The sequence below is a fragment of the Centruroides vittatus genome, unplaced genomic scaffold (assembly GCF_030686945.1).
Source record: "Centruroides vittatus isolate TY-2023 unplaced genomic scaffold, ASM3068694v2 contig_221, whole genome shotgun sequence".
Classification (NCBI taxonomy): domain Eukaryota; kingdom Metazoa; phylum Arthropoda; class Arachnida; order Scorpiones; family Buthidae; genus Centruroides; species Centruroides vittatus.
The window spans coordinates 2,640,729-2,656,967 of record NW_027121377.1 but is presented as its reverse complement, the minus strand read 5'-3'; the positions used below and the strand labels follow the sequence as shown (position 1 = coordinate 2,656,967).

Here is a 16,239-nt window from a genome sequence, read left to right as displayed (position 1 = left end):
ATACACTTATTAGTTAACTGATGTCAGAATTGATGTTCAAAATACTTCAGTTAAAATATACTTACAAAATATTTGCTTTTTTGTAGAGATTTGGGTATAATTATCTTCAGATAAATAGGTATTTTTAAGCTGTCTTTTATGCTATAGGCTTCAATGTGTGTGGCTGCTAACATGCAAATTGTTATCAGTCCTAATGAGTGCATAAGATTTTAATTAAGTGCTTTGCGTGCAATACAGGTAATTTAAATTGCTGTTATTTCTTACTTTGGTTGTAGGCTAGATGAATTAGTAATTTAATTGAGATTTGAGGGTTGGATGTCATGCCAATCTTTTGTTTAAGCAAGAAAGGAAGAAATTATCACAAAGGCATTAATTACATGCTATTTTTGTGAGCACTTTCAATGAATTATAAAATGTTAAAAGCACTCAAAAAAATAGCAGAATTAGTAATTAATAATCATTGATAATTTGAGGGTTTATTATAATTATATTCTTCAGTTGTCCTTTTAATATAAGAGCCAATAAAATTAGAATTAATTGTTGTCAAATTTACTTAGTTTATTATCATTATCAGTAAGCAAATGCCAGAGTGGCTACAATAAGTATTCAATATATTTATAAAGGATTATTAGTAGTAAAAAGCAATTTGACTGCAATTTTCAGCAGTAGGAAATGATAACTCTGTACCGAATTCTAGAACAATAAAACAATTAAATTGTGCTGTATTAATGTAAATGTTATATTTATAAAAGTTTCTTGATTGCCAAATATGTAAATGATAGGTATTGAATATATAGTGAAATTTTTTATTTTTTAAAATTGTTATAATTGTTATTTTCTGCTATATTCTATTTAGACAATGTAATTGTTATCTAATCATATTTAAGCTTATTGTGAGAAATCAAGAAATGTGAGTAAATGTATAATGTACTGTCTTAAAATATTGTTGATTTGCTAGAATGTATATTGTTCTTTGCAAGTTCATTCGTATAATATTGCAGTATAATGGATAATCTTATTAGATTCAATCACTCCTATCTACTATGATCCATATATACTGATGATTTATTAAATTTAACAAATGGCTTGATGGATTGAAGAGATCCAATTTAATAAATATATCCAATATCATACATCAATTTGTAATAATAAAAAAATTTATAAAACAACAATTTTTAACAATAAAAACTACCACATGAGATTAAACAATTATAAAATGATGTAATTGAAAGTATTGCCCTTCAGAATGGGGTCATCACTGTTTTGTTTCATTCTTTGTTGATCAAGAGTTCATGTTGGTGTTTTTGTTTCCTTTTTTGTATGGGAAACATCAGGAACAATTCCCCAGATCAATAAAATGTAATTATGTTGAAGTACACATAAATTTAAGTTATAAGTATAATTTAGCAACAATTCTTTAATTGAAAGTATTGATAGAAGTACGGTGAAAAAACTTATTGCCTTTAAATGCAGTATTTATAATACTTATTTGCGTATGTTTAGCATTTAATCAAGGTGACATATTATATTTCTTAGGTGAGGTATAGTCTTTAGCATAATATAATCTTTATATATTTTGAATGTTTGAATATATTTGTAATTTGATTTTGTATAGATCATATTTATGAATCATTTTCTAAAATTGGACAATAGTTAATTGAGTGGGCCAGAATTTCTTTTTAATGCATCATCTGTTTTTTTCACACTTTAATGCAGCTAGCCAAGCTTCTACAATGTTTTGTGAGTATTTTTAGTTTCTACACTAATAAACCTCCTTTTTTAATAATAATAAAAAATACTAATTTGTTTTCATGTAAAAACAAGATTATTTTCTATTCTTGAACATTTTTGTTTATCTGTGACACACTCAGTTAGCGCTGATTAGAAATGAAGTGATAACACATCAATTTTAAAATTTGTTCTAAGTTTAGATAAAGTTATCAAAGAACATGAATTAAAATAAAAATGTACTAGTTTTAATATTCTTTGATAATTTTATAATAAACTTAAATCGTTTTAAATTTGTGATCTATATGGTTTGTAATTGTTGCAAGCCGAGAACAGCCAGAACGTTAACCAGTAAATAACAATTGCAGTTTCCCGAACTTAGCCATTTGGTCTTTAAATTAGAACACATTTTAAGATGTTAAAAGATACACATTTTTATTTTAAGAAAATCTCCATTTTAATTATTAAATTTCTGACTAAGTTAAAAATCATAACTTATGAAAGTAAATAGGGTGCATGTGTAGAAATAGCAAGCCTAGCCAGAATTTTTTTAATTCATTTAAAATAATTTAAAAATTAAGTCGATTAGTTTAGTATTACAAGTATGTTAATAACTGATTTTTTTTTTTTTTTGTCTTTTCTAGCACATATTTTGTAAAAATTTTGTTTGTTAATTTTCATATTTTGAGATTTTGTAAATGAAAATTATAATTTTGCATATTATCCATTGTTTTGAGTTTATTTTGTGATCATCTGTTAATTTGATGAAACAAATTTGTGAATTCAAATTAGCAGATTGTCAGAATCGGTCTTTTAGTGTGGCTATTACGGGGTGTGACTTGCCATCGTGATATTTTTGGTTACTGCAGTATTATAGAAAATTTAGTAATTATGAATGTGTTATCAATGATTATGTTCAGTCATGTGACATTTAGCCTGGAATTTGTGTGGAAATATTAGTAAAAATTAATTTAACTAGACGGAAAACTGTTAAATCTGTATCTCAAGTGCCATAGTAGTCAGAAATGATCACCATAACTACCATAGTGTAGTTATGGTGATCATTTCAACATACATTGTAAATTTTAAACATACATTGTACATTTTAAATTCTATGAATTTAAGTTTGAATTTTGTGATAAACATTAATGATGTTTTCGAATTATCATCCGAGATTTAAAATTACATAATTATTTTTAAATAGTGATGAATGTCATTAATCAAATTTTAAGTTTTGTATATGAAGGTGTAAGAAAGTTTTGTGCTCAATTTTTAAATATTTCTTTTACAAATTGATACTATTTGTTATCGAACAGCAGGACTGCCAATGTGTTCACTCTCTATGACAATTGCAAAGAAGTGCTATTAAAAGTTCAATTTGAATTTGTTAAGTTTCGTTAATTTATTTATGACGACACAACTAACAATAATACCATTTAAATATTTAGTGACCGCGATGAGGACTACGGAAGTAATTCGTCGGATCGTTCTGGACTTGCGCAATCCCAAATTTAACGTTTTTTCCACTGGATGTTTGCAGTGGAAAAAAAACCAAGCTACCGGAAAATTTAGAATGAGTCTGCGTATGCTTAATAGCTCTTTCGAGAGTTGACCATCACTTCTTTTGTCCTTACGAAGGTTTTATTTTAAAATATTGAGTACAGGTATACCTCGCCTTACGTCAGTAATTGGTTCCAGGAGAGGCGACGTAAGTCGAATTTACTTGTATAGTTACGACGTAAGTCGAAACTACGGTGGAAAATGCCAATAATGAGCACTTAAAGACCGCCAAATAAGACGACGACACAGAAACACAGATGTTTTCATGTTTCGTTCTCTAGGATTTATGATGATTATATTAACATTTACTGTAAATGTACAGTACATATTTTAATATGATTTTACGTGCTTTTAATGCTCTTATAGTGATATTACGACTTCAATATTTGTGGCAGACAGCTGTATAGTCGAATAAAATGACTTAAACTTGATTGTCAAAAAAGTACATGGAAAAATAAAAAACGACATATAATCGAGAATGACGTAACTCGAGGTATACCTGTATTTACAAAATTATAGCCCTTTTAAATTTTAACATTTGTCTACCGCTGACGTGACGTATTGCCATTACTTTTAGTCAATTAATACAACCCTAATGACTTAAAATGGGACATTATTTCATAAATATTTTATTTTTATTTTTGTGGTTTTTATGTCCCTATACATAACAAGGGAAAGTATTGGAATTATGTCAAATTTGACCCTCCGAGTTTTTTGCAAATCTCTACGTTTTGAGATCTATTGTCTACCACTGTATATAGGCGATAAAATGTTTGTCTCTCTATTCTTAGCTTTTTGCCCGACCTGCGCTAAATTCTTCATATTTATTTTCTGAGACATCAATAGTGTTGCCATCTTTACAAAATCGCTGACCCAGGCGGCAGGTCAGATTTGTTCGAACAGAAATTCCTGACGCACGCGCAATGTCATTTTACAATTAGAAGAATAACGTGCATGCCGGTTCTAAATCAGTTACAGTTAGGGACTTGCGTAGGAGTAACGTATGTAACCTAAATTAAGAAAGAAAGAACAGATAATTTAGCTCCATAGAAGACGTGTACGGACGTAAAAGCAAAAAAAAAAAAAAAAAGTCGAGAGGCAGGTTGCGCGTCATACGTCGGCGTAAACAACGTAACATGGCGGAATGGCAAATGAGTTTCAGTGAGTGTGAGGTCTTTCGCTGTTCAAATAGTGTAAATTTATAAAAATATTTGCAAGAACTTTGTTTCGTCGTAATTTCACAATTTCTACGAAATTCCCGGACAAAATTAATAGTTCACCCGGACAGTGAGTCAATTCCCGGACAGTCCGGGAATTGACTCACTGTCCGGGTGAAAACCGGACGGGTGGTAACACTAGACACCAAGGAAAATATAGACTGCCACATAAACCTGGACACCCGCCGCTCCCGATTTCACCCCTCGTATTAACTTTTAAACCCTTTGCTCGATCTGTTTAATACATCGGGGAATGACTGGAACAGACAGACTACATTTTACAAATTAGCCTTTAATAAATATAATAAATATATTTATATAATGAATGTAATTTAATTATAAATTCAGAATATAATTAGAGACTAAATGAAAGGAAACACCATATAAGTATGATTTAGCCTACAATGTAGATAGGTACCGATGAATAACAATGTTTCATTAAATGGTATTTAATAAAAAAATTGCTTTCGTTTGTTGAAGTTATTCTTTCGTAAGGATTTTTCCTTCTACATTCTATAACTCTAGAACACTGGTTCTCAAACTTATTTCGACCACCGCCCACTGAGATTAAAAAAATTCCTAGTGCCCCCATATTTTTTAACTTGCCTTTTTACATTACCATCTGTTGCGTATCTTAAAAACAGTTGCAAATATAATGTTTAAACATGCATTATTATATGGATAGGATAGATAGGGTGTGATCTATATCCTATTTCTGAGATCAAAGAATGTTTCAATGAGAGGAAATAAAACTCACACTTAATCATATTTAGAAGTATTTTTATTAACATTAAAAGAAGGCTTTGAATTTAAAACTTATCTAATGTGAAGGATGAATCTGATGTATTTCGACCAGTTTGTTAATATCAGGGTCGAATTCACTTAAAATCAGCCGTAAGTCGCCGCGTTCAGTAACTTGCAGCCGATTTCTGTTTTTAGTTAGCAACGTTGCTACAGCACTAAATCCACGTTCACACAAATACGACGATGGGAATGCTATCAGAAATCGTTGAACAACTGACCATAACTCAGGGTACAGTTGAGAGATTTGCTTCTGCAGCCAAAATTCTTGGTAGCCATTCTTGAACTTTCATTTTTAGCATATTTATGCAATAATGTTACTATAATAAGTTCATTCATGCTATAAGTCAACGTGTTAGAAATATTCAGGTTGTGTGATCTTCAATAAAAATTAAAAAATATATAGATTGTCAGCATTTTATATACATTATAGTCAGATTTTTATAGATAGAATTTGTCTGCCATTGCCCCTCTAGATTTCCTTAATGCTCACTAATTTCCTTTGAGCCTTCTACTGCCCCCCTGAAAGCTTCCAGTACCCACAAGGGGGCGTTATCGTCCACTTTGAGAAACGCTGCTCTAGAAGATTAGGCGCATAAAACACTTAGGAATAGCATTTGACTTGTTTTGCCATCGGTCCGATTGCTGTTCAAATTGGCTTTCCTCAAATGACGTATCATCAATATGTGAATGCTTACAAGAAAACAAGTGACACTGACTGTTGCCCTATCTGTGGGGTGCGTGACGGGGTTAAACATTATCTATTATCGTGCCCGATATTGGAAGATATAAGACGCGAACTCAAGATCTACATATTAATAGAAGAAGACAACCTGAGTTGGCCATGTAAGCCAGAACACCTTGTGTCAAGCAAAAAGTACTTTTTTCTTTTTCAAAGAATGGTTAAACTTTACTTCATCAGAACATTAATATACTAATTATTGTTTTACTGTTTTAGCTTTATTGTATCGCCAAAGACCTTTCATGATCTTCTACTAGCCTACTATGTTCTTTTGTGTTGGTTGCTGCACAAATCTGCGCTGTGCCCTCATTCTGGCCTACGTTCTACGAGCGATTTCATCTGTTTTATCTGAGCTCAGGAGCTCCTATATACTTACTGTGAGTAAGTTGCTGCATAAGATCTGTTCAGTGTTTGTCACCTGGTCCTCTGTTTATACGCGGATTCTGTTTAGGCTGTTTTACGGTCATCATAATTGTCAAAAACATTGACTCATTTACTGACATGTTTTTTTTAGTTAATGTATATTTTCGCGTTTTTGTTTTTTTTTTGTTTTTTTTATTTTTATTTTTTATTTCATTATCATTCACATTGTTGGTTCTATTGCTCAAAATGTAACACCACTGTATTCCATGTCTTTCTACCCCGACTGTGCCTAGCGGTGTCGGGAGAAATAAAGTTTATTTTGTCTGTCTGTCTGTCTGTCTGTCTGTCTGTCTGTCTGCATAATTCACCAGCAAGAAACTAAACACAAAAGAGGTAATGGACATAGCGTTTAAAATTGTTAATTCAATTCGAGGAAGTTCTCTCAAACGGCGTCTCTTCCAACTGCAGCTTGACGAAGGCCAACCTGAATTATTACTACACTACCGATATTAGATAGCTAAGCAGAGATAAATTTCTGCAACGATTTCGTGATTTATTGCCTGAAATAATAGATTTTCTTCACCAGCAAGATGGAAAATGTGATGGAACTTGGCTTAGTGACTTAGCTAACTTACCGATTTTACTTTAATGTTAAGTCATTTAAATTTAGAATTACAAGGCAAAAATAAAACAGTAATTGATATGATCAGCTGCATAGATGCATATAAAACAAAATTTATTTTGCTAATAGATCTGCAACAAAATAATCTGAATCATTTTCCAAATATGGCGGATAACATACAAAAACATAAAAATATTAATTATAAGAGCGACAAATACGTCGCGGAAATCCAAAAAGTAATTGAAGATTTTGAGGTAAGATTCCAAGATTTTGAAAAAGGAAATTGTGGAATTTATATCTTTCCCTTTTAAAAAAAGATTTAAGTGTGAAACACATTAGCCAAAAAATTTCAGACATATTTCATATGGAGCAAAAGGCATTAGAAAATGAAATTATAATTTTACAAACTGATTTAATCTTACAAGCCAGAAAATTTGAAGATGATTTTTGGAAATACGTCAACCGAGAAAAATATCCCAGTATCACCAAATGTAGCGAATATATTTATTCTTGTTTCGGATCTACATACCTGTGTGAATCGGCATTTTCATACTTAAAGTTATCGAAGACGAAACAACGTTCTGTCCCGACTGATTCCCACACTGAAGACTCAATATTATCATCTTTATAGGATAAACACCTAATTATGATTTCTTGGTTTGAGACACGCAAACTCTGTCCTCCCATGAATGTTAAAGACAGATTTAGAATTTATTTTATTACCTTATCTGTAGCTAATTTGAATTAATAAATATTGTTAATAATTACTCGTTGTTTTAATTCCCTTGGACGCGAGTTTTTGGCCCATTAAATAATTATGTTGTTTTTTACGTAGGTAAATGTACAGGGTGTTCGGTACGAGGTGCACTTCAGCCAGCTATTGATAGATTAGCAAAAAAAAATCAGTCTAAAGATCTTATATCATTCTTCCATGATAAATTTTCCAGGCGCAAAAAACAATCGCGGAAGTGAAATCTTAAAATCAAATTATCTGTCGTACTGTGCATTTTTATAACAACTTTATATTTATGAACAAATAGTATCACAACTTATACATTGCAATTCATAAAAAAAATTAAATAGATTTTTAGTAACCTAAAATATAATCTTGAAAGTGTCGAAAAATCGAATTTTTTAGGTACCACCTGTACAGAATGAACTCGTAGCTGCAAATATCAAAAGTTGGGTCATTTATTTTCTTTATGAGCCTATATCTCAAAACTTAAGTGATTTAAAACATAAAAAATAGTTTTCAACATATACGCACGTATTTTCTTCATCTACCCATAGCCCAAGGGAGTTCACCTCGTACTGAAATACAGTATATAAACATAGTATGTATTTCACACCACCCCTCGCTACTTACACTATGCCTACGACAACAAGTCGATCGCGACACATTTTTTAAGATAAAAAGTAGATCTTATGTACACAAAAGTTGGCCACCCCTGCTCTAATTTTTTTAAGCAGCCACAGAAATTTAACTCGGATAAAGGCAAACTATTTTTTCAAATAACTTATTAATTTTAGTACAACAAAGTACACAATTTTCTTTGATTCGATAATAATAATAAGTATTTGTGACGTCATACACTGTGTGTTTTTGACACACGAAACTACATTTATTATGACATTCACATTGTGCCTATATATATCTTATGAACTACTAAAATATATCTATATAGACCTATAAACAACGAAAGATATTAGTGTAGGCTATCAATAAATCTACATTCATATTCTACTTTCAATGGTGCAGAATATCATTGCTATCTATCACGGGAAATATCTAATAATACTGCTTAAATTCTTGCTATCTTACATTTATTCTATTTGTTAACGTCTAAATCATTATCTGCCTGTAAATATGAAAATTGAATTTCATCCTCCTCTCTCTAATCTGTACCTAACCTTTTTTGGCTCAACATTAACTACTCTCTATCTCATTCATAAACACAATATTAGTTCTGAATAACCTATACCATAGCTTATTTGTCGTTAGATGTATTATTGCAGGATGGGGTCATCCTGCAATAATTCATCTAATATGGCTTCCAAGCTGCTAGTAAGGCACACATCATAGACTTTAATAGTTCACGTTTCACGTATCTGTTTTCGTTTAGTACATATATTACATTAATATAACATAGCGATATTATAAGTTTTTTTCCCGATTCGTATTTCGTTGAATATCTCAGAATGGGGTGTAGAAATGGGATTTCGCGCGATGACTTGCATATAGCAGGCATCGAAAGTTAAATTTTAGAGTACGGAACTCGACGCTTTTAAGCTCTCTAACCTGTGGGCATTAAGAGAGCCTTTTCTAGCAAGTCCATTATAGGTTTGGCTAGGCCTACAGTCGGTATGGCCGGTGATGAAAGATTCTGGTTCTCCAAGAACTGTAGGCAGTCACTCTACTGTACAGCCAACCGGCCGTTGAAGAACTCGAGAGGATGGAGAGATAGAGAGGATAACGTGCCACATCAGGGATGAGTCGGTCTTATGAAAATTTCGCTCGTTATTTGCATTTGCGATATTTTTAAAAACTCGTCTATAAACTCAAAATTAAGACACTTTTGGATTATAATAGCAATTAGTGTTAAAAAATAACGTTTATATTATTATTTCATAACAGATAGTGTCATATATAGATTTAACTTTCAGCTAGTGTCATAGTGTTTTCTTTATTTAACATAAATATTCTTAAAATGAAGATATTTATGATAATTCAACAAAATTACCCCTTTTAAGCTTTATTAATAGTTAATTTTCATCCTAGTATAAAAAAAAGTTATCGGACTTCCTAATGGTCCCCTCAACCTCCTGTTCGAGCTTTGCAGGCATTTTTTAAACAACTTCTGCGGTTTTGTTGGACGATAAAAACGAACTAACGCAATTTTGCCTTGTAGCAGTAAACGACCCTCTTAATTCGAGGAAGGCATTGAATACCGAGTAAAGACCCTCTGCCACCTGCTAAACAAAATCATAATTTACACAATTTCAATGAATTCAAGTGTAGATGCAATCCATCACTTACTTTAATGAAGAAGTCCTTCTTGACAACAATGAATCCCGCCATCGAAAATCCCAGAGGAGTCTTTCCGTATCTCTTCATGAAGCAAAGAATCTTCAAAAACAAAATAATACTGAATAATAATATCTGGAAAATTGTTAAAATAAATAATATAATGACAACCTTGAACTTGTACACTGAAGATAAATTACACACGACCAATTTTCGAATTTCAAAAAAGTTGTCGTATAGCTGTTGAAAAGAAAATCGTTTGTAGTGAAGACAACAGGAAATCATTAGGTGTACAGCAATACACTACATCTAATGGGCTAATGAATTTTAGTTCAAGTCCACGCGAACATTTATTGTATCTTTTATGCAAGTAATAAGAAATCTTTACATAGATTATTAATTAAACCTCAGAGAATTGTGAACTGCGGCTGATTAATCGGGTGTTAATTTTAATAATGTAAATAAAAATAAATAAACTTGATCATGGTGTACTTACTTTCGATGTGAAATTCGACAGAAGAAACGCAAAGAAAAGTGTTCCACTCGTTATTGATAAAACTGCAAACCACATTGCCAACTTTATGATGGTAGGAATCTTGACAAAGTGTTCCGTACAGTACAAAACACGTGTAATACAAAAACAGTCCGTACTCAATTAAATGCAAATACTTGTGTTTTTCGTTAATTTCTTGAACGATTTCCCACACGTCGGTTTGTTTTTCGATGAATCTTTCAATTTCATTTCTAGACGTCGATCGCGGATTCATTTCTTGTAATTCCTCAGACAACTTCTCGTATCTTCGGTTGATGATCTGATATATCAAAACTTCTGCTACTTTTACCGACATTATCTGTCCAAAAACAAATATCGTAATCAGTTGAATAAAACAACAACATACAATCGCTTCTACATCGTGACAGCCTTCTTTCTTCAACACCGGATAGATGACGACAGCTAAGTTAAAGGACAACGATACAGATATAAAGAATATGATGGAGAGCATAAACAAGCAAACTTTTTCTATTTTCCTTGATAATTTTCTTCTCCGGCATAACTGCTTGTCTTCTGAACAAAGGATATTTGTGCCCGTTTCAATATGGTGTTTTGAAGCGCCATCTGTGGACACAGTTCTGTAGGCACGAATGACCCGTAGGGCAGCGGGTCTTTGGATGCTGAGCAGGGTAATGCTCTGCTTCACTTTAGCTGAGTCTTTCCACCAGACACCACAGATCATGCGCTCCAGAGCCATTTTGTAGATGGTCCGGATTGCCTTACCGCGCAGCCCGGGAGGTTATCCATCCGGATATGTCGGGCAATGCCCTTCACTATCCGACCACCCCATTGTGGATCTGGCCAAATCCATAATGGGTTTGCTAAAAGAGGCACTCTTAGTGTCCATGGGGTGAAAAGAGTTTAAAAAAAATACTATCCTCTTGAGATCCACTACTAGAAAAAAGTTTTTTTAATTGAAGTTTTGTTATATTATTGACCTTTGGGTGTCACTTGTTAGTAAATTATCATTTTTTTTAATTTTTTTGTTTTCGGTCATTAAAAAATGGTATGTGTCATATATGACACAATGGATCTCTACCTGTACAAAATGCAAACTGTCCTGTTCATGTAAAAATGGTTTATTTGACTGTTTTTGTACAATAATTGACATTTTATATTTACATATGACATGCTTTGAAGCAATTTTTATTTGTCACAAGGCACAGATGGATTTTGCATTTGATACAGTACACTGTAGCTCATACACTTTTATATCAGTGCATTTGGCAGCAGTGATTTTTGCCATTTGCAATGATTTCTGGTATGTGTTTTGCTCCACTTTTGCATTGTATTTTTCTGGGATGTAGAGTTGGAGTATTTTTTATTATTTTCCTTTTCTTTGTCATCTTCACTGTTCATTTTTTTATTTTCTGTACTATCTGAATGTAATAGCCATTTTGACACTTTTACTTTAAATTTTAAATATTGAAGTGTGTTTTTCTTCCTCTTTTTTTATTGCTCTGCTATCTCTTCTGCAGGCTATCCAAAAATTGTTTTCATTTCATCAGCAGTAAAGTTCAAAAGTTTTTCCAGGTGAATCAGTGATATTTGATTTGTGCATGTCATCATCAAGCAATGACATCAAAGAGATTCTCAGGAATATAGTTCAAGAAATATTCTTTAGACTCACACTTCTTACCCTTTCAGGGTTCTTCCTGAAATGCAGCAGCTGGTAGCAAGGGCTTAAATCTATTTGTATGGCGCTATGGTAAAGTCTGTTACTGCACTGATGTCAAGAAATCTTCCTCTATTTACATAGCTGAAGCATCATTTTCATCATTGTCAAATGTATCATCTAATGACTTACATTCTTCAGGACAGTTTGGTTGATAAATGTTCTGACTGGTTTAAATGTTTGGTCACTGTCTTCATCACTGGACCAGCCTTCCAGTCCACACAAATTTCTATCAATATCAAGTGTCCTATCATGTTCCTTCCTTATTTCATCTGTTGTCACTGAAAAATTTATAATAAATGTCGATGATTTAGGTTTAATATATGATTTATGATATTAATAATTTATAAATTTTTAACAAACAAAATCCTGCAGACCAGATAAATAACTATACAAAAACAAATCACAGAAATTAATTAATTAATTTATTAATAAAAATAAATAATCATTTTTATTAATAAATTAATTTAATAAAAAATGAAAATAAATAATAGAATACATATTGCTGACTAAATGACAAAATAACTATAAAAGTAAATAACTTGCCAATATGAAAACAGTTCATAGGCTGTAATGTAATTATTGTAACACTAAGAACCAACGTGTCATATACGACACATTCAAAAGTTAGCTCATCTTATGAAATACTGTTATTAATATAAGTTTTAAAAAATACTTTTATATAATCTTAGAAGTCTCCTGAACAAAAACACGTTTAAATTGTAAAATTATAATAGATAGTAATAGAGAAAAATGAATACTTACATGAAACAGTCATACTTGTGATCACTTCCAAAAACATGTGCTCAGACAATCACTTATATTTTCCTTCATCTCTATCACAGTGGGATGCATGTGGTCTAATAAGATTCACTAAACTCTAGTGATGAAAGGAATAACTAGCATAATTGTCATTATCCAATCACCCCATTGTGGGTCTGGCTTAATCCATAATTGGTTTGCTAAAAGAGGCACTCTTAGTGTCCATGGGGTGAAAAGAGTTTTAAAAAAATACTATACAATCCCAATATTTTGGGGAAATATATAGCTTATTGTTGATTCTGGGGATTAAGTAGAGTAATACTGATACAAACTTTGGTTCACATTGGTTTAAGAATAAAGATATGTATAAAGGATAAATCAACAAGAATTGATTTTTATATATACAAAGATTGCAAATTGCACAAAAAAACTGAATACATATTGCTGCAGAGGGCAACCCGAGTGCTTATATAACGCGATACGGATAACGACTCGGAGAAGGTTTGAAGATCGTTTTAACGTTTGTGGTGGCTGTGCTCTGAAAACACTCGCATCTTCGTTTTCAAACCTGTCCGTGCGACTTGTTCGCTGCTCTGACTTATTTCGTACGAAATAATGCTACAGACTAGATTGGCTTGTTCAGGCTGACTAAATCGCTAGTTTGTCCTCGGCCAAATTGTCTCTTTTGTAAGGCGATATATTGATCGAATGAAATTTTGTGTAAATTAACAGGCCGACGATATTTTTTAGTTTCTTATTTAAGTCTAATATAAAATAAATGCATTCGGTATCAGAGATATCGAAAACTTACTTGAAACGTAGATCAGGATAGTAGCGACTGTATCTTGTGGCTTGCAGACAGAATTAAGTACTGGAACAAACATGAATTATAAATATACAAACACATTAAGTAGTAGTGTTTTAATAATCGCTAATTGATATCTGTTAAATGAGTACATAAAACTTATTTGAGCTTTCAAGAATATTGGAAGAATATCAATCAATCCAGTCCATCATCATATTTTGTTATGCATCATTTACATAAATTCTCTAAAAATTTTAATTGATGAAATTCATTTTTCGAAAATAAGAAAGTTCTATGCTGAATTTTAATCATTTGCCTACATAAATTGTGGAATTTTATTCTCTATGCTTTCAAAAATGCGCTTTTAAAGTGAATTGATTATTTACGTAAGTTAACTCAAACACCAACAAAATTATTCGGTTAGAAAGAACCTTAGAATGAATGAAAATATTCAAATATTCTTAATTTATTCTAATCTAGTTATATAAGACGGTCGGATGGCCGAGGCGGTTACCACAAAAAATTTTAAGGCCCTTCCTCGATAAATCGGCGGCCTAGTCAAACTCACAATGGGTACGATAAAAAGCGATGTTTTTAGTGCCCGGCTGGCATAAAAAAGTAAAACAAAGAAGTTACATAACTTCTAAAGAAATATACCAGATACCGTTTAAAGACCAATATCTTGTTGATAGAGACCAACCTTCTGTCCTCCACCATTTGGTTGCCCCGTTGTGGGCCTGGCCGAACCCACAGTGGGTTTGCAAAAAGAGTCTCTCTTAGTGCCCAAAGGGCGGAAAGAGTTTTAAAAAAAGACAAGACCAAACTTCGGAAAACAATTTGCCATCGAGACTGGTTTCAGCAGACGGCAAGGCAAATTTCAGATCGTGTTTAAGGTTTCATAAAAACGAACAAAAAGTGAAAAAATGGTCGAGTAACAGAAGAAAGAAGAATCCGCTCTCTAATCGGAACAATTATGTTTTATTAAAACTTCCTTTATTTATTCTATAAAAAATTACGGAATAGATAATATGGAATTTTATAAACAGTAAATAGATAATATTTCCGAGTATTTTTACACGAATTTAAATATCAGAAATATTCCCCGTATTTGTCTTATTCCGGGTGCTGCATTTTAACCAGTTCAATGTATTAACCCGAAAAGTACGGATCTTGCCGAGAAAAGTCACACTAAAACAAAAAGTGTTAGACTTAAACAGGCCACAAGATGGAGATACTTCGTTGTTCAATTTTATTTTTATGAACGGCAGTTCCCATTTTTTATTTTGTGTTGATTCTCCATGGTAATAAACTTTTATCCAAAGCATTCTTTCGAAAGAAGCAGCTATATTTAAAGCGTATTACACTTTGATTAATATGATATAATGAAAATACACGCCGTGAGTCTTTCTGTGCGGTATAAGCAACATGGCATTCTTGGTTCCACTACGGTTTTGGGTATTTTGGATACGTAGTTGAAGATTTTCCCATCGGATTTTCGGCTGCCTGGATTATGCGCTCAGTAGTGGTTTGTACATCGTTAACAACATCCGCAATATTAATTAAAGTTGGTTTGATGATCGCTAAAAACGAATATAGCCTTCAGTTAGCGTTTTTTATTTTCCATCCGGAAGGGATTGCTCGGCAAACTTGCCTTCCATTGTGGTTTTGAAATACAGGAAAAAGAAAAGCAGAACGCAGGCCAAATCCGACCATTCAAAATCAGAAAAACTAGATGAGCGGCGTGACAGATCGATTGGGGTAAGGATTTTCGTTGGAGCAAGGAAATGTGTTACTCTGCCTGTATTGGAAAGACACATTTGGTGATTCGATATAAATTTTTCAATGACTCGTCTCTGATAATTTATGTCGGGATTTCCCATATTAAATTGTCACAAGTATAAGATATGGGGTTTACAGCTGCTGACTCTGACATCGGGTGATAATTATACGCAACAAACAGTAATCCCAGGGACCCAGGATCGAATCCGAACGGGTCGAATAATCCCCAAGAATTTTTCGGGGGGGGGGGGTGGTCCGTCCGGATATGTCAGGCCCCGTCCCTCACCACCCGGTCGCCCCATTGTGAACCTGGCCGAACCAATAATGGGTCTACTAAAAGAGGTCCTCTTAGTGCCAACAGGGCGGAAAGAGTTAAAAAGAGTTTAAAAAAAAGTACTTGTATACAATAAGAATACAGTAAGACCCCGTTTAACGCTGCCCTGCTTAACGCTGTTTCAGTATTACGCGGTAGTATTGAAATTCCCCGAGATCGCACGCAGTGTTGGGATCAAGGCGTAATATCAAATTTTAAAGCTTATTATCTGCGGCGGGCATTCCGACAACTAATTGATAAAACAGATGGAGCAGATAAACAATTCATTAGAGA

At 32.7% G+C, this 16,239-nt stretch overlaps 1 long non-coding RNA gene across 1 annotated transcript in view; it reads left to right on the top strand.

The window, feature by feature from the left end:
* LOC136970888 (uncharacterized) overlaps positions 1–2,126 on the top strand; it is a 169,326-nt gene extending 167,200 nt beyond the window's left edge. The window contains exon 2 of the long non-coding RNA XR_010880056.1: positions 89–2,126. This is a non-coding gene — a long non-coding RNA (uncharacterized lncRNA). The remainder of the gene's footprint in view (positions 1–88) is intronic.
* The last annotated feature ends 14,113 nt before the right edge of the window (positions 2,127–16,239 follow it).